This window comes from Diabrotica virgifera, chromosome 4 (genome assembly GCF_917563875.1).
Source record: "Diabrotica virgifera virgifera chromosome 4, PGI_DIABVI_V3a".
NCBI lineage: Eukaryota > Metazoa > Arthropoda > Insecta > Coleoptera > Chrysomelidae > Diabrotica > Diabrotica virgifera.
This window is the reverse complement of record NC_065446.1, coordinates 258,816,432-258,837,198: the sequence shown is the minus strand read 5'-3', so window position 1 is coordinate 258,837,198 and position 20,767 is coordinate 258,816,432. Positions and strand designations below refer to the sequence as shown.

At 29.7% G+C, this 20,767-nt stretch overlaps 1 protein-coding gene across 1 annotated transcript in view; it reads right to left on the bottom strand.

The window, feature by feature from the left end:
• Positions 1-20,767, bottom strand: part of LOC126884131 (DNA helicase MCM9-like) — a 40,445-nt gene that overhangs the window by 5,646 nt on the left and 14,032 nt on the right. The window lies entirely within an intron of this gene.

Here is a 20,767-nt window from a genome sequence, read left to right as displayed (position 1 = left end):
CAGTTTAATAAGAATCGTACGAAAGAACATTGGTTAGCAGCCAAGCATGTTTTAAGATACCTGAAAGGTACAAGAACTGTACAAATTAATTACAGAAAGTCGAATGTTTCTTTAAGTGGCTTTGTTGACTCAGATTGGGCCAATAATAGTTCAAATAGAAAGTTGTTTTATGGATTTATTTTTTCGTTGGCGTTGGCTAGTGGTCCTATTTCATGGAAATGTCAAAAGCAAAGAACCGTGGTTTTAAGTTCAACTGAAGCTGAATATATTGACATAACTGAGGCAGCAAAAGAATCGTTATATTTAATGAATTTATGTAGAGAAATATTTGAAAACAATGTAAATTGTAAGTTTTTGTTTGAAGGTTTTCAGATGGTTACATTTAATGATAATCAAAGTGCCATAAAGTTATCGGAAAATCAAGTATACCATAAGAGAACTAAACATATTCATGTCAAGTATCATTTTATTCGTGAAAAAGTAGCTAACAATGATACTAAATTAAAATATATGTCAACGAATGAAATGGTGACTGATATGTTGACCAAGTCGTTAAATTCAAAGAAATTAAAGTTAATTTGTCAGCATTTGAATTTAGAATAATGTTTGTTTTGTTTTGTACGGTCTAATGTTTAGCCTAGTTATCTACTTTTCATATTGAAGGAGAGTGTTAGAATATACAATATTAAAAGTAGATATTATTCTATAGTTGTACATACTCTATGTATTGACAGTATTGGGATCGTGCAAGTTCGGCAAAGCGACACCTGGTTTCTACGCTCTGCAACTTTATTCGCACTTTTAATTATATTGGCCAATTATATTAGTCCTGGTTACTGGATAATTGTCAAGGCCATAGTCCAAAAAAATAATAAAAAGAAAAAATAAGATTCAGGTTATGTTATTAAAACGTAAACAATTGTATGTAGTAAATAAAATTAGTTATTAAATTAAAATGCAGTACTGCAAGCAAAATACAATTAATTAAATTTACCTTTATATATAATGATTGCATATCATATCAATATTGTGGAGCAATATATAATTTTGCTTCTTCAATGACATAGGTATGAAATGTACGTCCATTTGACAATTTCAATTTCAATTGATAATATGAATTATTTAAGAAAGTTGCAATATTTCTCCGCTATTCGCGCACGATCGTTTCTCAATTCCCTTCCAAGTACTTGCACACTGCGAATAGAAGTAGTAATGAAATGTCAGAAAATTATAAAATAAAATGTCAGTAAAGTTTCCTATTGTCCTGTAATTTAGTGAATTATAATCGTTGTTGGTCATTTATTCAGTTCACCTAACGTAATTTATAACAGTTTTCACCCAAAGTGACCGAAAGTAGAACCAAAAATCGATATTTCAACTCTTTGTGTAACTAGAGTCGATTTATATAGGGTGAGGCAGATAACTGGCCTATTAGAAATATCTCGAGAACTAAAGGCAACAGAATCATGAAAATTAAAATAAAGGGGTTTTGAAGGATGATCTATTAAATGAAAATATTTTCATCTCTTTGCAACTTCCGGTTATACCTTCCGGTTATAACTTCGTTTTTTTAAATGGGACACCCTGTATATTTTTACATTTTTGGATTCTCTTCGATGTCTTCTTTCTTAAAATATAAGGTTTTGTAATATTATACAGGGTATTTTAAAAGATAGTTACGTTTTTTTATTAATTTCGTAGCAACATTCACACCCTGTAGAATTGTAGTAGTTTGACATCTAAAACTCTACTTACGTTCAAATGATTTTTAATATACTCTACTATTGTTAAGAATCATTAGTATAGCTAAATTTTTAATTTTAGTATACAGGTTGGTCGAAACTCGGAATGAGTATTTTCTGAGTTTTCTTAAATGGAACACCCTGTATTTTTGTATTGTAGTGAAATGATATTTTATAGTACTTTTTTATTTCTTAAGCATTCCCTATACCTAACTGCTTTAATTTGTGAGTTATTGGTGATTCAAGCTAAACATTAATTGCAACAAAAAATACGTAAAATTTTATTAGGTTGGCCGTGAAAATACTCAATCCCAAATAATTTTTCAAAAATAAATACATATTAATCCACACTGGTTCTTAAAATTACCAATAATGGTTTAGCTATCGAAATACCTACTTAGTTAAGATTGTTGGTGCGATTAACAATTAAGCACAAATTAAAGCAGTTAGGTATAGGGAATGCTTAAGAAATAAAAAAGTACCATAGAATATCATTTTATTACAATACTAAAATACAGGGTGTTCCATTTAAGAAAACTCAGAAAATACTCATTCCGAGTTTCGACCAACCCTGTATACTAAAATTAAAAATTTAGCTATACTAATGATTCTTAACAATAGTAGAGTATATTAAAAATCATTTGCACGTAAGTAGAGTTTTAGATGTCAAACTACTACAATTCTACAGGGTGTTAATTTTGCTACGAAATTAATAAAAAAACGTAATTATCTTTTAAAATACCCTGTATAATATTACAAAACCTCATATTTTAAGAAAGAAGACATCGAAGAGAATCCAAAAATGTAAAAATATACAGGGTGTCCCATTTAAAAAAACGAAGTTATAAGCAACTTCCGGTATAACCGGAAGTTGCAAAGAGATGAAAATATTTTCATTTAATAGATCATCCTTCAAAACCCCTTTATTCTAATTTTCATGATTCTGTTGCCTTTAGTTCTCGAGATATTTCTAATAGGCCCTTTATTTGCCTCACCCTGTATACGATTTCACTTTCAACTTTGTTATTTTTACTAAACTTTTGGTCATAACTGTTTAAACCGAAATGACTTCAAAACCGAAACTAAAGATTCAAGCTCGACTTTTCAATATGCTTCGATTGATATGTCATATGTACTATTTCTGCGACTATGATATGGCACTTCCGGTTAGAACTTTTTATCCAGAAATGATATAAAACCCAAAAGTATACATTCGTTATCATCTTGCTAAGGCACGTCAGATAATTTATCGCTTATACTATTTCGGTGACTTTAAAACGGTACTTCCGGTTGCAACTCTAAAACCGGAAGTACGAGGTAAAATTTCTAATCTTTAATACCATCCTTGGGTCATAAGCTTTCATTCGACACCTCATTTGTCATTCTACCTGCATTAATAACGGAAGAGTTATATTCGCGGACGGACGGACAGACAGTCATGAAACCGGAAGTATATATTTGTTCTCGTCTTGCTAAAGCGCGTCGAATAATAAATCGCTTGTAGGTACTATTTCCGAGACTTGAAAACTATACTTCCGGTTGCAACCGGAAGAAAGAGGTAAAATTTCTCACCTTTAGTACCATTGGGTTATAAGCTTTCATTCGACACCTCATTTATCATTCATGTTCACCGAAAAGTATTGACTTAGTGAAAAAAATGTATAGAACAAGAGTTGCTTAGAATTAATCAGTTTATCCATTTCCGGACTTATGTTAAAGGTTTCTTTTGTCACCCCCAAAAAGGGGTGAAAGTAACCCCCAGGGTAAAAGCAAACATCGGCACAATATCACTTGTTTTTTTTGACATGTTAGCTACGTGTATGCCAAATTTCATGTCAATCCAAGTGGTTTTTTAAAATTTAGAGCAAAAACCGTGAGTGAACGTACTATAAACCGTTATTTTTGCAATAATTTATTAATAACTAAGTCGGAACGTGGTTTAAGATATCTCGACTAGTGGCAATCGATTTAGCGTATAAAAATACTATGAAAAAGAGTAAAAACTTGCTGTAGATAGTGCATTTCGAGCTTTTCGGCGAACAAACAATTATTTTGTTATTAACAAAATAAGAACATATTTTGACTACAGTCGAACCCGCTTATTAGAGTACCGCTTATAGGAATATCTCGGTTTAAGGAATATAATTTTGAGGTCCCGAAACGTTTCCATTTACTCCTTAATAAATTTAACTGCTTATAGGAATACGTTTTTGTAAAATGGTACCGCTTATTAGAATATATTTTTCAAGTAACCAAAAGTTTTTTATGTACAATTTCCTACAAAAAATGATTTCTGGTTTATAGGACCTGTCGATAATAAACACTTTATTACTTACTTTTTTATGGGCACCAATTCTAACCTCCGCTAAAAATTTACCGATCATAAAGTAGGTACTTTTTCATTTGTGTAAATTAATATTCTTTTTGCTCAACCACCACCCACGTCGTTGTCTGTTTGGATTTTTAGAAACAATTAATTTAGAAGTCATAACCCGTTGTATATTTATAATAACCGCTTTATAATATGTATTATAAGAAGTTTTATTATTACCTACCGATTATTTTTCCAGAAAAAAAGTTAGTCTCTTGAATGCATGTTAATAAGAAAATATATGTATTCGCGGTGTGCAAGTACTTGGAAGGGGAAACGAGAAACGACCCTGCGCGAGTCGCGGAGAAATATTGCAACTATCTTAAATAATTCATATTGTCAATTGAAATTGTCAAATTGACGTATATTTCATACCTTATGTCAATGAAGCAGAAAAATTATATATTGCTCCACAATATTGATATGATATGCAATTATTATATAAAGGTAAATTTAATTAATTTTATTTTGATTGCAGTACTGCATTTTAATAACTAATTTTATTTACTACATACAATTGTTGACGTTTTCATAACATAACCTGAATCTTATTTTTTCTTCTTATTATTTTTTTGGACTATGGCCTTGACAATTATCCAGTAACCAGGACTAATATAATTGGCCAATATAATTAAAAGTGCGAATTTTAGTATAGAGCGTAGAAATAGGGGTCGCTTTGCCGAACTTGCACGGTCCCAATACCTATATCTACATATTATTGCATACGTTTCATACTTATTTTTGTATGTATGCACGCACAGATAATGTAGTTTGGTGTTTTAATAAAATAAGCCATAGTTATACTATGTACTGTATTATTGACATAAAAATAAATAAAACCATATACATATATGTACATACAAACTATGTACATGGACATACATAGTTGTACATGTACAAAGTGGGTTGTACTATTATGACGTATATTAAATTCAGTCCATTTATCTCTACTAGCCACCACTGATCGGTTATTAGAATATCCCGGTTATAGGAATATTTTTGCTTGGTACGAAGGCTATTCCAATAAGCGGTTTTGACTGCAATCGCACCACATTTGGGCTTCCAGGCCACTTCCATTGGATTCAGCGACCCAAAAAACCTATAATACCACCATCAAATCGCGGCGGCCTAAAAGTGTACACGGGACCCCCTATGTTGCGACTAGACTACCTTAATAACACTTATTTTGACATGTTTCTGCACTATAAAATGCAACTATGCATTTTCACCCATTTTTCTATAGTATACTTTTTTCCTGACATCATCCTGACTGAACACAATGCAAAAAGTTGCAAGTCGATAGGTGCTATATTTAAAAATAGATTTATTTTTTTCCCAAATGCACTGGTCTAAACTAAAAATACGAAAATCTTGTCAAAAAAAAATGTTTTTTTCATAATAGACAGTGATCAATCAATTTACCACCAGCCGAAATAATAAAATAGAAAAAATAGCTAATAATAGCTAATTACATTAGAATTTACTTACAAAATATGATAAATAAGAAACTAAATGCGGAAAACAAAAAGCAAATAATGAATAAAAAAGAGAAGAACAGTTAAAAATAAACAGTTGATAACATTATCTGTGTATCAATACGTTTCAAAGGGATAAAAAGTAATCACATTAATAAACGTTCAATAAAAATATCCCTAATCTAAGAAAACTGACCATCAACATAATATTAAAATATTCACAATAGGCCTAATACATCAAAATAACTGATTCATTACTGTGAGGTAGGTATGAGTAACACATATTTTTTGTCAAACGATCACCAGTACCTATTTTATCATCTGATTTTAAATTCTTCAGTAGATTTTTAACCATTGTCGGTATCGGTGTTTCGTGATCTCGGTCGTACTTATTTTAAAAACGGTTTTGTGTCGGTAGTTTTTTGTAGTTTTTATACATATTTGCATTATAAATTATCTATTTTGAAACAGTTCTATAATAGTAACAGTTAAATCCAGTTAAAGAAATGCTCTAAATTAGAAAATATCTAACAATGTAAAGTGTTTTGTAGTCATTGAGTACATTTTTTATTGTAAAATAATAAATTATTTATTTTATTGCTTAAACAAGTAATAATGTACTTATTGCGTATATGCGGTATTTGTAGGAGACGAAGATAGTGAATTATCTTAAAGCTAAACATAGGCCTTCCCTTTGTATGAAGATCCATGGACTGTAGCTGTCTTCCAGTTGATAATGATTCTTCAGGCACATTGGTAAGTTTTTAGCAATCAAGTTTTTGTTATCTTCATCTATATTTACATTTTTATACATTTACTTTTCTATATTACCTAGTTTTATGTTATGCATTTAAGAGGGTAGGCGCAAAATGTCGGCTCCAATGCTTTTTAAATGCATTTATTTTTTCGAATCCTGAGAAAACCAATAAATAGTTTTGAAATATTTAAACGCAGAATGAAAGATTACATTATTACCGAAAGCCGAAAGTCCCTTAGAATAAACAAAAAGTTTCTTTTGAATGAGATATCTGAAATTAAAAATCACACTAATTTTTTTCTTTTTTTTTTTCATCCCTTTAACTTATAATAAACATTATATAAGTTTTCAGGGACTTTCGGCCCTCGGTAATAACGTAATCTTTCATTCTGCGTTTAATTTTTTTAAAAATACTTATTAGTTTTCTCAGGATTCGAAAAAATGAATGCATTTAAAAAGAATTGGAGCCGAAATTTTGCGCCTAAGCAACTACTTTCAATTTTTTCTTTATTTTGTTTCCTCTTTTTAAATCGTAGATTTTTTTAAATTGTTGTCTTCTTGCAATCATTTTTTGTATTAAAACATTAAATGCACATAGAGTAAAATTAACGTTATTTTGTTTCTTTTGCAGTACAAATGGTACGATGTAGCCGGTGAGTAGGGAATGAGTCAGGGGTTTTATATCACTAACGTATTTTTTATACTCGTTCATCGTTTACTTGAAAAATATTCCATTTAAACACTATATTACATTAAGGTATGTACCAATTGGTACTTACTGGTACACCCAATAGTAGCCGACAAAAAGGTATCTCAACTGTTTAATTACAGTATGCATCATCTGATGCTTACTCCCAAAAAATTCAGTTGATGTAGCCTTCGCGTTTTTTATTAGGTTTTTTGCTTTGAAACTTCGTTTTTACCGATAAAAATCGAACGGGGTGCTTGAACATGTAGAGCTCAGTTCATGACTGGCACCCTGTTTAAACCAAGCGCTCTACATACCTATATCTTCAAAAAGACTTCCGTAGTTTTAAAACCCATATGTGCCTAACGTACAATAAATTGAATATATGGCACATCTGTAAAAATATTAGTACATTTGGATGTTGAGAGGTGACTCATATTTTTTTGCAGAAATTGCTTGAAAATAACTCATATAATAATATTTGAGTTATCCTCCCACTCAAAAAGGCCCGGAACATTGTTTAAATAATCAAAATGTTAAAAAATGAAGGAAAAATTCGATTTTTTCTTGGTTTTTTTATTATAACTTTAAAAGTATTCATTTTCGAGAAAAGTTGTACTGACATAAAAGTTTGCGTAATTAGATTTCCTACAATATAGGATTAACTGAAGATTTTAAAAATTGTCACCCTTGTTGCAAAATAGCAATAATTTCGAAAAAACCATAAAAAACAAGTATTCGCATTTTACGTTTTTCAACTATTTATGCTACACTTAGGACCTTCATATTTCACCCAGAAAAACTTTATGATATGATAAAACAATACTGTAAATTTCATTAAGATCGGTTTAATAGATTTTGCAAAATAAATTTTGCAATCCAACTTTCGCAAAAAAAATTCATTTTTTCAAAATGTCGCAGCACTGAAAATAAAGCAGACAGCAAGTTGAATTTTTTTTACACATAAAAGAATACTGTACCTTTCATTTGCAATTTGCAAAATTAAAATCGGTTAACTACCACGGCGTCAGGAATTTTTTTAAATAAACATTAATTTTTGGTGCTACGCGCAGGACAACGGATACGTTCGCTCTGATTGGGCATTCCAATGACCTTTGATAATGATTGATAAATTTTAATTTTTAGTACATTTCGAAATAAATAAATAAATTTGTTTATTGCATAATAAAAACTCATACTCTGTCCTTTGAAATAACACTTTTTTTAGCAAAAACTTTCTTTGTTCATATATTTTAACTTAGAAAATAAAGGTGTATTTATTATATTTAAACATATGCAATTCTTTAAACAATAATCAAGTTAGTTTGATTTTTGTGGAATTAAAATATGAACATACAACAAAATATAGAGTAAGAAAATAATATATTAGATAAAGAGGATAAAGATTGGAAGAAATTTTGGTGGAAATCAACTTGTGTGAATCGAACGACGCTGTCCTGCGCGTAGCACCAAAAATTAATGTTTATTTAAAAAAATTCCTGACGCCGTGGTAGTTAACCGATGTTAATTTTACAAATGCAAATAAAAGGTACAGTATTCTTCTATATTTCAAAAAAAAATTTCAACTTGCTATCTGTTTTATTTTCAGTCCTGCAACATTTTGAAAAAATGAATTTTTTTGCAAAAGCTGAATTGCAAAATTTATTTTGCAAAATCTATTTAACCGATCTTAACTAAATTTACAGTATTGTTTTAACATATCATAAAGTTTTTCTGGGTAAAATATGAAGGTCCTAAGTGTAGCAGAAATGGTTGAAAAACGTAAAATGCGAATACTTGTTTGTTTATGTTTTTTTTCGCAATTATTGCTATTTTGCAACAAGGGTAACAATTTTAAAAAATTTTAACCAATCTTATATTGTAGGAAATTTAATTACGCAACTTTTATTTTAGTGCAACTTTTCTTGGAAGTGAATAGTTTTAAAGTTATAATTAAAAAACGAAGAAAAAAATCGAATTTTTCCTTCATTTTTTGACATTTTGATTATTACAATGTTCCGGACCTTTTTGAGCGGGAGGATAACTCAATTAATATTATATGGGTTAATTCCAAGCAATTTCTGCAAAAAAATTAGTCACCTCTCGACGTCCATCTCAAAACAGATCCGCCCTAGACTATAGGTCATGTTGAACATTGTATTTGTGTATTTCTTTTGGCTATTATCGTATCTGCATCTTTTGAATGTTATCTTTCTTAAATTTGATCTTTTATTTTACATTTCTGAACTTACAACGTCATGTTTTTTAAGACTATACTTCCTTCTATGTTTTCCACTTATTTTGATGTAATTAAACGTATTTTTAATATCTTTCAGCGTTTGTAACAAACTATTTATCTTTCTTTTATTCTTCCTTTTATTATACCCCTTTTAGGTGTCAGATTTGGGTTTAGTTTAGCGGTTTAGCTACATATTCACCCATATTTTCCGTTCTTTTCTGTCTTGTGCTATTATTTTGATTTCTTCAAGCGTTTTCTGTTTAATCATTTCCGCATCTACTATTTGATGTATCCATTTTTTCCTTGGTCTGCCTTTTTTCTTTTTTGTGATATTTCTTGTTTCGTGAATTTTTCTTGTTTGTCTACTGGGTTTCATTCTCATCAGATGTCGATCAGAGAGTACCAGTTTAATTGTCTCTTTATTATTTTGTTCATTATTGGTTCCCGTTTGGTTATCCATCTTATTGTCTCATTTCTTATTCTATCCCGTTTTGTCTTTTCGACTATATCTCATATACAGGGTGAGTCATGAGGAATTGTACATACTCCTACCTCGTATAGAGGCTCCTATGGGGAATATCAAATGACCATTAAAAAGTGTCTGCTTCCCTTATTTAATAATATACAGGGCGAGTTTCGCATTTTGACAGAAATTTGTATTCGTCATAATTTTTAAACGGTTAGATCGATGTGTCTCTTATTTTGGTCAATCGTTACACTATTACCACCTTATCAACTGATTTATTCAAACTTGAAAAAAATCAGGTCCGGCTTCAAAAAAATTAGTTCGTTTGGGTCTTAGAAAAAATTTCACCCTGTATACGCTTTTTGAAAACTATGATATGAATTTTACAAATTAGACAAATAAGCAATTAAAATGACATATTTTTTCCCCACATGATTACTTAATTTTTTATAAAAAAAATCAAATTTGACTATGAATTAAAAGTTTGGTAAAGTGAACCATAGATTTAAAAAAGATAACTTTTATTACAAAAATTAATTTTTTTGAACAAATATTTAATTTATGTTACCACCCAATCAACTGATTTATACAAACTAGAAAAAAATCAGGCCCGGATTTAAAAAATTAGTTCGTTTGGGTCTTAGAAACAATTTCACCCTGTATGCGCTTTTTGAAAACTCTAATATGAATTTTACAAATTTGACAAATAGGCAATTAAAATGGCATATTTATTTTTTTTCCCACACGATTACTTAATTTTTTATAAAAAAAATCAAATTTGACTATGAATAATTAAGAGGATCGGTACGTATTTTCGGCTGCAATGCTATTCAAATGGCGATTCATTTTTTTCGAATCCTGAGAAAACTAATAAGTATTTTTGAAAAATTTAAACGCAGAATGAAAGATTACGTTATTAGCGAGGGCCGAAAGTCCCTGAGAACTTCTATAATTTTTATTTTAATAAGTTACAGGGGTGAAAAACTAAGAAAATTTAGTGTGATTTTTAATTTCAAATATATCATTCAAAATAAATTTTTTATTTATTCTAAGGGACTTTCGGCCCTCGGTAATAATTTAGTCTTTCATTCTGCGTTTAAATTGTTCAAAAATATTCATTGGTTTTTTCAGGATTCGAAAAAAATGAACACAATGCCGTGGTAATATTTTCCAAATCTATCTTTGTCTTACAACGCACTCAACCGAATATAATATTGTCAGCATATATTGTCAGTCAGACACTGACAAACAGTGACAATTTTAAATATTTGACATTGCATCGGGAATATGTTGAGTTATTGATTAAATATTATTGATATATAGTGTATTTGATAAATATTTTTTTTTTTTTTTTTTTTTTTTTTTTTTATTTAATGGCATAGACATTAGTCATTCAGCCAGTTGCAATAAACAAAATACAATCCTAATCCTAATACAAAATAAACAGAAACAATATAGTAACACAATAAATAATACAATACAATAATAATACAATAAAAACAATAATGGAACTCTGATAAAGTGATAAAACATTTATGACAAAAAAAAAGATGCAAATCTGAACTTAAATCACAAAAAATCTCATGCCCGCGTACAAATCTTATAGGACTGTGCGTGTATCTGACAAGAAATCTATAATGATATTGTATATTTGTTGTGAGCCTGTAGCCAGCAAAGACTGTATATTGAATGGTGCATGCATATCAAGTTGAATTAAATTTTTATAGAGAGAGTTTGAATGCTGTTGAAACTTAGTACATTCAAAAAAGATATGATCAAGATCACCCTGCTTTCCGCAATGTTTGCAATTATTGTCTTCAATCACATTTATTTTATATAAATGACTTGGATAGCAAGCATGCCCAAAACGTAATCGATTTATAGTTGTTATATATTTACGTGGAGCTTTAAAACTCTTAAACCATGTATTTTGTGGAATCACTGGTTGTAAAGTGGTGTATCTTGTGGGGTTTGTTAAGCAGTAAAGATTCCATTGATCTTTCCATATCGATAGTTGGTTTCTTCTAAAAATAGTAATAACATCTGATACACATAAAGAATGTGACAATAAAGTGCCTGATGTTATACTGGATTTGGCTAAGTAGTCTACATACTCATTATCTTTGAGTCCAATATGTGCCTTAACCCAAATAAATTTTATATTGAAGCCAGAGTCCTCTAACTGCTTTAACATATCCTTTATTAAAAATATGTAAGGATTACTAAATGTTTTGGGCAAAAAAGTATTTTTGATATTCTGTAAAACTGATAGGCAGTCTGAAAGAATTAACGTTTTTTTAGTATAAGAGTTTTTAATATATTTTAACGCTTCGAGTATGGCCAATGATTCCGCAGAGAAAATTGAAAACTCATTGGGAAGTTTGTACTTGAATTCGAAACCTCCTGAGGGTAAAAAATACGCACAGCCAGACCCTTCTCCTGATTTAGATGCATCTGTGTATATAACTGTTGCATCACTGTAGCAGTTCAAAATAGATTTCAGGATATTGTTGCTGATTATGTTGTTTTCGTTGTATGTGGGTATTATTACATCAGTTTTATGGAAGAGAGCAAAGTAGTCTAAGTTTTTGTCTACTGTGTTTAATTCCTTTGAAAAAATAGGATTGTTCTGTAATGCAGTACATAAAGGCGGAGATGGTTTTTTAATCCAATACTTGTGAGTAAGATCTGATTCGTTAAGATGACATATACTGGAAAATAATTCGAAATTTGTAGTGTGTGCTTTAAGTACCCATTTTTCGCTTAGTAAATTTCTTCTAATCTCTAAAGGAGGCTCAGAAGCTTCAACATGTATTGGTTGTATAGGAGTAGATCTCATAGCACCTAAACAGATTCTCAAGGCAGAGTTTTGGAAAACGTCAATTTTTCTTAGAAGGTTTTTGGAAGCAGAACCGTAGAGAGTAGCACCATAATCTATAATGGATCGTATATAAGCTCTATAAAACAATAAAGATGTTTCAACATCGCAGCCCCACCACACTCTAGTTGTCATTCTAAGGAAATTAATACCTTTGCTACATCTATCCAGCATATATTGTATGTGTGGTTTCCAAGTTAGTTTTTTGTCCAGAATGAGTCCCAGATATTTGACATTATTTTTAAATGTAAAAGATTGATCACTAAGTAATACATCTTGGTTTATAGGAAGATTGTGTCTTGTAAAGACAGATACTGCTGATTTTTTAATTGATAAATTTAAGCCGTTCTCTAAGAACCATGGAAATAGGGAACTACAAACTGTACTTAGGTTTTGCATACCGTTTTCATATTTCTTGTTTTCCATATAGACACAAAAGTCGTCTGCATATTGTATGATTTTGAATGGGATGTTGTTTATTTGCATCTTATGTATGTCAGAGGTGTACAGATTAAATAAAATTGGTGATAATACTGAGCCTTGTGGTATACCGTAATAATTATGTCGAGGTCCTATTAGTTTATTATTATGATCTCTGATGTAAATTACCCTATCTGTATAGAAACCGATTATTGTGTTAACGAAAGCAATTGGCATATGAAAAAAATTTACCATTTTATGTTTTAAGGTTGATAAACAAACTGAGTCATATGCTCCTTCAATATCTAAGAATAGTGCTGCTAAGTAGTTATTTTTAGTTAAGTTATTCTGTACATCTACAACAAGTGTTGTTAAAGCGTCTAGAGTTCCAAAACCTCTTTTGTAACCAAACTGGTTTACTGGAAGTAAATTCTCTTTTTGTAACCACCAATCTAATCTAAATTTTATAAGCCTTTCTAAAGTTTTAAAAATACAAGACAGTAAGGATATTGGTCTATATGAACTTACGATGTTTGGGTCTTTTCCGGGTTTAAGGATAGGAACAACTAAGATGTCTTTGAAAGAATCGATAACTATATTTTTTTGGATGATATCATTGAAGACATTTAAAAGAAGTTTTTTAGCAACATCTGGAAGGTTGGTTAACATGGGGTATTTTATATGATCGATACCAGGAGAAGTATTTATGCGGTTTTTAAGGGCAAAATCTAATTCAGTTTCAGTAAATGGTTTTAACAGGAAGTGATTATTTGAATGATGACTTTGTGTAGATCGTGTAGGTGAATTTTGAGCAAAAGGAGGACATACTTTATTAAAAAAGTCGTCTAATAGATTATCATTGAAGGGTTTTATACTAATAGATCCTTTTCGATTCATTTTGTTGGCCTGTGACCATATCTCCTTAGAGGAGGTATTTTTGCTTAAATTAGAACACCATTTAATCCAACTAGCTTTGGCTTTTTGTTTCAACTGCTTTTTAGTATGAGCAGTAACTTTCTGACAATTTAGATAATTATCAAGGCTTGGTGAACGTTTATACAATGCTAATGCTTCTTTTCTCTCATTGATTATCAGATCGCATTCTGGGTCCCACCATGGTGGAGGCGTTCGATTTTTAGATTTAAAAATTTTGTATTGAGGAATAGATCTAATTGCAGCATCATTAATGCAATCTAATAGAAAACTATAATTTTGATAAGTATTGAAAGAGCTATTGTAGTTGGAAAACATGTTTTCAATTAAGGATGTATACCGGGACCAATTGGCTTTCTTGATATTCCATTTGCTTTTTGGATAAATTATTTCTTGTGAGGTGTTGGTTATTGAAAAATTCATAGATATAGCAAAATGATTCGAGCCTAAGGTGTCAGATAAAACTGACCAAGTAAATTTACTGGCTATATTAGCTGTGCAGAGTGAAATGTCAATCATAGATTTTTGAGTACCATATCTAGGAAGATATGTAGGTTCTCCATTATTCAAAATTACAAGATCTAGGTCTTCGATACTGCTAACAATTTGGTTACCAACTGGATCATTACGCAGTGAGCCCCATAGTGAGTGATGAGCATTCATATCTCCGCCAATTAAAAAAGGTGATTTGATTTGTGAGAAGATACTTATCCAATCGTTTTTGGATGTACTAATATTTGGAGGTCTATATATAGATAAAAAACTTAATTCTATTGTGTTACATTTAACGATAGCACCGCAAACTAAAATTCCCTCATTAAAATTGTTTCTAATATTTATTTCACGAAATGGTATAGTTGTTTTAATTAAAATTGCAACACCTGCATACCCGTCATATCTATCTTGGCGAATTACATTATAACCTTTAAATGTATAATTTTGATTTGGTTTGAACCAGGTTTCACTTAATAATACAATATCAATATTTTCAGTTATTAAAAAATGAATTAAACTATTTTTATTCGAAACAACGGATCTACCGTTCCATTGCAAAATTTTTAATGATTTAAGTTCTGGGAACATGTTATTTATGAGTGATATCCTCTAAAATCGTTTTTATACCATGGTAAATACTATCTTGACTCATAGTTTTTATATCATCTACAGTTTGAATATTTGTAATCAAATTAAAAATATAATTGGAAATTAGTGTTTCCAATACTCTTTGATCTGATTTGTTTTGACAAATTGGGGGTTTTAAATTAGCAGGAAGGGGTTTGGAGGGCCCAAAATTAAAAGGGAACATGGGTGAATTGTTTTGTGTTTGGTTTGGTGATATTTTTCGTTTTTTAGCTATATTATAGTGGCTTGAGGAGGGTTGGGATTGGGATGTATTATTTGAAATGTTTTGATTTTTATGTGTGGTAGTAGAAGGGGATGATTTTTTTGAAGATGTTGGGAGGGGAGGAAAACTGTCTTCGATATTGTCTAGTGTGGAAAATCTATTCTGAATAAACAATCCCGAGAAGGACGATTCACAGTAATTTTTTGCCTCGATAAAGGAAATTTTTTGCTCAATCATCACGTTCTTTATCTTCTTTTGATGTTCGTATTTTGGACACTTCTTGGATATGGAAACATGATCTTTACTATCACAATGTATGCATTGAACATCATTATCTTGACATGTATGATCTTCATTTTTGATTTTTCCACATTTTATGCAATGTGCTTGTGGACTGCGACACTGCTTGGAAATATGTCCAAATCTTAAGCAATTGTAACACTGTGTTACTTTGCCAATGTAGGTTTCAACAGGAAAAAATACACTATTTATTGAAATGTAGCTAGGGAGAATATTTCCTTCGAAGGTGACTATCATTGTCCTTTTGGGTACATAGTTAGTTTTTCCATCGGTGTCAACTTTTCTGTAAGTTCTTTTAAAGGCTATTATGGGGGAGGGAGATTTACTATTATCTAACAAATACTTTTCATCGTATTGAGTATCAATATCTCTTATTAGGCCTCTTATTTCTAGTAAATGGTTAGGGACATATGCTACTAAGTTTTGGTCTTTTAATTTTATATTTTTAACTAATTTATTTGCATCTACGATTGACCTTAACAAAACTTTAATTCTGTTTTTTCCAATGGCTTTTATTTCAATAATATTAGGAATGTTCAATTTTTTATGCAAAATGTCCGCAACAGTAAGTGGATGTAAACGGCCAATATCCTGATTGTTTGATTTTTCTATATATACATAAACATTATTAAAATTGTACTTATCTGATGCAACGTTAAACAATTTTTTCTCTACAACTTTTTGCGGAGGTGGAATTTGTTGTGTCGGCACTTTAATAACATCTCTGGTTTTAGTTGTAATTTTCGCAGTAGAATCATCCAAATTTTCTATTAAACTTGATTCAATAATATCCATTTCACTATTCTCACTAGCACCTGAAAAGTTTTCACCTAATGGTGTCCCTGGGTAAAAAGCTTCCCCCATTGGGGGTCGCTTATAGCACTGTTTATCGCACTCAATCAATATCAGTTTTTAAATCACACCAAGTGTCCTTTTTTCTACTAATTAACTCGCTAAATAGTTAATTTTATTAAGAGCAGATTTTAATGGGCACTGTCGTATTTGATAAATAATTGATTTAAGACGTGAACTTAATAAAAAGTTATTTATTGTGTATTATTTGTGGAAGATCGAAGCAGATAATACATCAGGATAATAATATATTCTGTGATCCCAGTATTTTGTTGTTAAAGATGTTCAAAATTGTAAGCGTTCCATAACAATATATTATTAAAAAATCACTTTAACACTTTTCCTCTTTTCTTGATTGAGTATTAGTCTTTGTTGTACAAATAAATTATTACAATCACTGAATACATAGTTAGTAAAAAAATTATCACATTTATTAACTGAATTAATAATTTGCAATTATAAAAATAACAGTTATCCAAGAACATTCAAAACCCATCTCTTTAAATTAATGATGACATTTTCAAGTATTAGAATGACATTCTAGTAATATTTACATATCCATACCAGTGTGAATTTTACAACACGTAATTTGCCGTGTAAAGACAGAAAAGTAGGGATACACGTAAAATATTTGCGAATTATGTACCCATAGCCTTAAAAGTTTGGTAAAGTAAACCATATTTACTAGAAACCAGATTTAAAAATATTAACTTTTATTAAAAAAATTAACTTTTTTTGAACAAATATTTAATTTATGTTACCACCCAATCAACTGATTTATTCAAACTAGAGAAAAATCAGGCCCGGATTTAAAAAATTTGTTCGTTTAGGTCTTAGAAAAAATTTCCCCTGTATACGCTTTTTGAAAACTCTAGTATGAATTTTACAAATTAGACAAATAGGCAATTAAAATGGCGTAATAATTTTTTCCCCACAAGATTACTTAATTTTTTATTAAAAAATCAAATTTGTCAAAATCGGAAATTTACCATAAAAATAAAAAAAATTAAACAACGTTTTTCTTAAAATTAAAAGCTTCACCATTTTTTTTCTATAACACGTCTAGATCTAAAACCCATAATACTTCTCTTGACACTCTATAGTTTAACATAGACGTGATCAAATAGATAAATTTTAAATTTTTTCACTTAATTTTTGCGATTTAACTTTGCAATTCACGAATCTGCACCTTTTATTTTTTTAAATTCACAACTTTTATGAGAAGACTGAAAGTCTACAACAATTTTGATAGTCTTCACAATGGTAAGACATATGTGCTGTAAAAATTTCAGAAAAAAAATATTAAAATTGAACAGAGTTGTAGCAAGTTAAACCGTGATTTCATCTTTTTTTTTTCATTTTTAGGTTAAAATTCCGATTTTGTCAAATTTGATTTTTTAATAAAATATTAAGTAATTGTGTGGGGAAAAAATAAACATGCCATTTTAATTGTCTATTTGTCTAATTTGTAAAATTTACATTAGACATTTCAGAAAGCGTATACAGGGTGAAATTTTTTTCTAAGACCAAAACGAACTAATTTTTTAAATCCGGGCCTGATTTTTTTCTAGTTTGAATAAATCAGTTGATTGGATGGTAACATAAATTAAATATTTGTTCAAAAAAAATTAATTTTTGTAATAAAAGTTAATTTTTTTAAATCTGGTTTCTAGTAAGGTTCACTTTACCAAACTTTTAATTATTCATAGTCAAATTTGATTTTTTTATAAAAAATTAAGTAATCGTGTGGGGAAAAAATAAATAGGCAATTTTAATTGCCTGTTTGTCTAATTTGTAAAATTCGTACTTAGAGTTTTCAAAAAGCGTATACAGGGTGAAATTTTTTCTAAGACTAAAACGAACTAATTTTTTAAATCCGGGCCTGATTTTTTTCTAGTTTGTATAAATCAGTTGATTGGGTGGTAACATAAAATAAATATTTGTTCAAAAAAAATTAATTTTTGTAATAAAAGTTATTTTTTTTTAATCTATGGCCCACTTTACCAAACTTTGAATTCATAGTCAAATTTGATTTTTTTTTATAAAAAATTAAGTAAGCGTGTGGAGAAAAAATAAATATGCCATTTTAATTGCCTATTTGTCTAATTTGTAAAATTCATATTAGAGTTTTCAAAAAGCGCATACCGGGTGAAATTTTTTCTAAGACCCAAACGAACTAATTTTTTAAAGCCGGACCTGATTTTTTTCTAGTTTGTATAAATCAGTTGATTGGGTGGTAACATAAAATAAATATTTGTTCAAAAAAAAATAAATTTTTGTAATAAAAGTTATTTTTTTTAAATCTATGGCCCACTTTACCAAACTTTTAATTCATAGTCAAATTTGATTTTTTTATAAAAAATTAAGTAAGCGTGTGGGGAAAAAATAAATATGTCATTTTAATTGCTTATTTGTCTAATTTGTAAAATTTATATTATAGTTTTCAAAAAGCATATATAGGGTGAAATTTTTTCTAAGACCCAAACGAACTAATTTTTTAAAGCCGGACCTGATTTTTTTCTAGTTTGAATAAATCAGTTGATAGGGTGGTAACATAAATTAAATATTTGTTCAAAAAAAAATAAATTTTTGTAATAAAAGTTATTTTTTTTAAATCTATGGCCCACTTTACCAAACTTTTAATTCATAGTCAAATTTGATTTTTTTATAAAAAATTAAGTAAGCGTGTGGGGAAAAAATAAATATGTCATTTTAATTGCTTATTTGTCTAATTTGTAAAATTTATATTATAGTTTTCAAAAAGCATATATAGGGTGAAATTTTTTCTAAGACCCAAACGAACTAATTTTTTTGAAGCCGGACCTGATTTTTTTCAAGTTTGAATAAATCAGTTGATTAGGTGGTAATAGTGTAACGATTGACCAAAATAAGAGACACATCGATCTGACCGTTCAAAAATTATGACGAATACAAATTTCTGTCAAAATGCTAAACTCGCCCTGTATATTATTAGACAATGGGAGCAAACACTTTTTAATGGTCATTTGTTATTCCCCATAGGAGCCTCTATATGAGGTAGGAGTATGTACAGTTCCTCATGACTCATGACTCACCCTGTATTTCGTTGTGTTCCCACTATTATGCTTTTTCTGCAAAGTCCAATTTTCACTCGTACGGGTAATATACACTGGCGGAAAAAAAATTTAGGTCACTAGATGAATTATATTATACGTTTGATGCCTCGAATTTCCTAAACCTGTTGTCCGATTTGAGTGATTTTTTTAGTATGTTATAGCTTTATTATTTAAGAATCTCAATGTGTTAATATTGTTTGTTGCTAGACAGGTAAATGTCATTTTATACCGTGTGTAACAATCATACTGTGTATTTTCCTTAAAGTTAGGAATACTCTGTGGAATATTATAGCACAGATGAAATATTGAAATTAAAACTCAATTGTAGCCTTAGGCTTTCTTAACATTTTCTTTTTTGATTCATTTGCTTGTGGTGGATAATAAAAAAGTTAGGTACTTTAACAACTAGTCACGTTCATCATCAATACAGGGTGTTTCTAAATAAGTGCGACAAACTTTAAGGGGCGATTCTAGATGAAAAAATAACGACCGTTTGTTTTATAAACATATGTCCACAAATGATTCATGTCCGAGATACGGGATGTTGAATTTTTTCTTACAAACTGACGGTTTATTTGTTGCTCTAAAACCGGTTGAGATATGCAACTGAAATTTGGTAGGTTTTAAGAGGTAGTTATTGAGCATTTTGTGGCATACAATTAAGAATTGTATATTCTCCATTGGCGTGCATACGGGACGTATCTAAAATATTTATACCCGTAAATGTAAAAATATAAAAAAATATCTGTAATCCCATCAGGAAAAAACGACCTGGATTAGTCACTAGAGGCCAGGTCATATGTATATGTATAAACAATAAATAAATATAAACAATAAAGTCTCTTTATTATTTTGTTAATTATTGGTTCCCGCTTGGTTATCCCGCTTATTGTCTCATTTCTTATTCTATCCCGTTTTGTCTTTTCGACTATATCTCATATATGTCGCATTTTCATTGTGCTCCCACTATTATGCTTTTTCTGCAAAGTCCAATTTTCACTCGTATGGGTAATATACACTGGCGGTAAAAAAATTTAGGTCACTAGATGAATTATATTTTATTATATATGAATACGTAGTTATTGCACATTTTTTGACATACAATTAAGAATTTAATATTCACTATTAGCGCGCATACGTGTAATATGACCGATCATATTACCCGTATGCACGCTAATGGTGAATATAAAATTCTTAATTTTACAT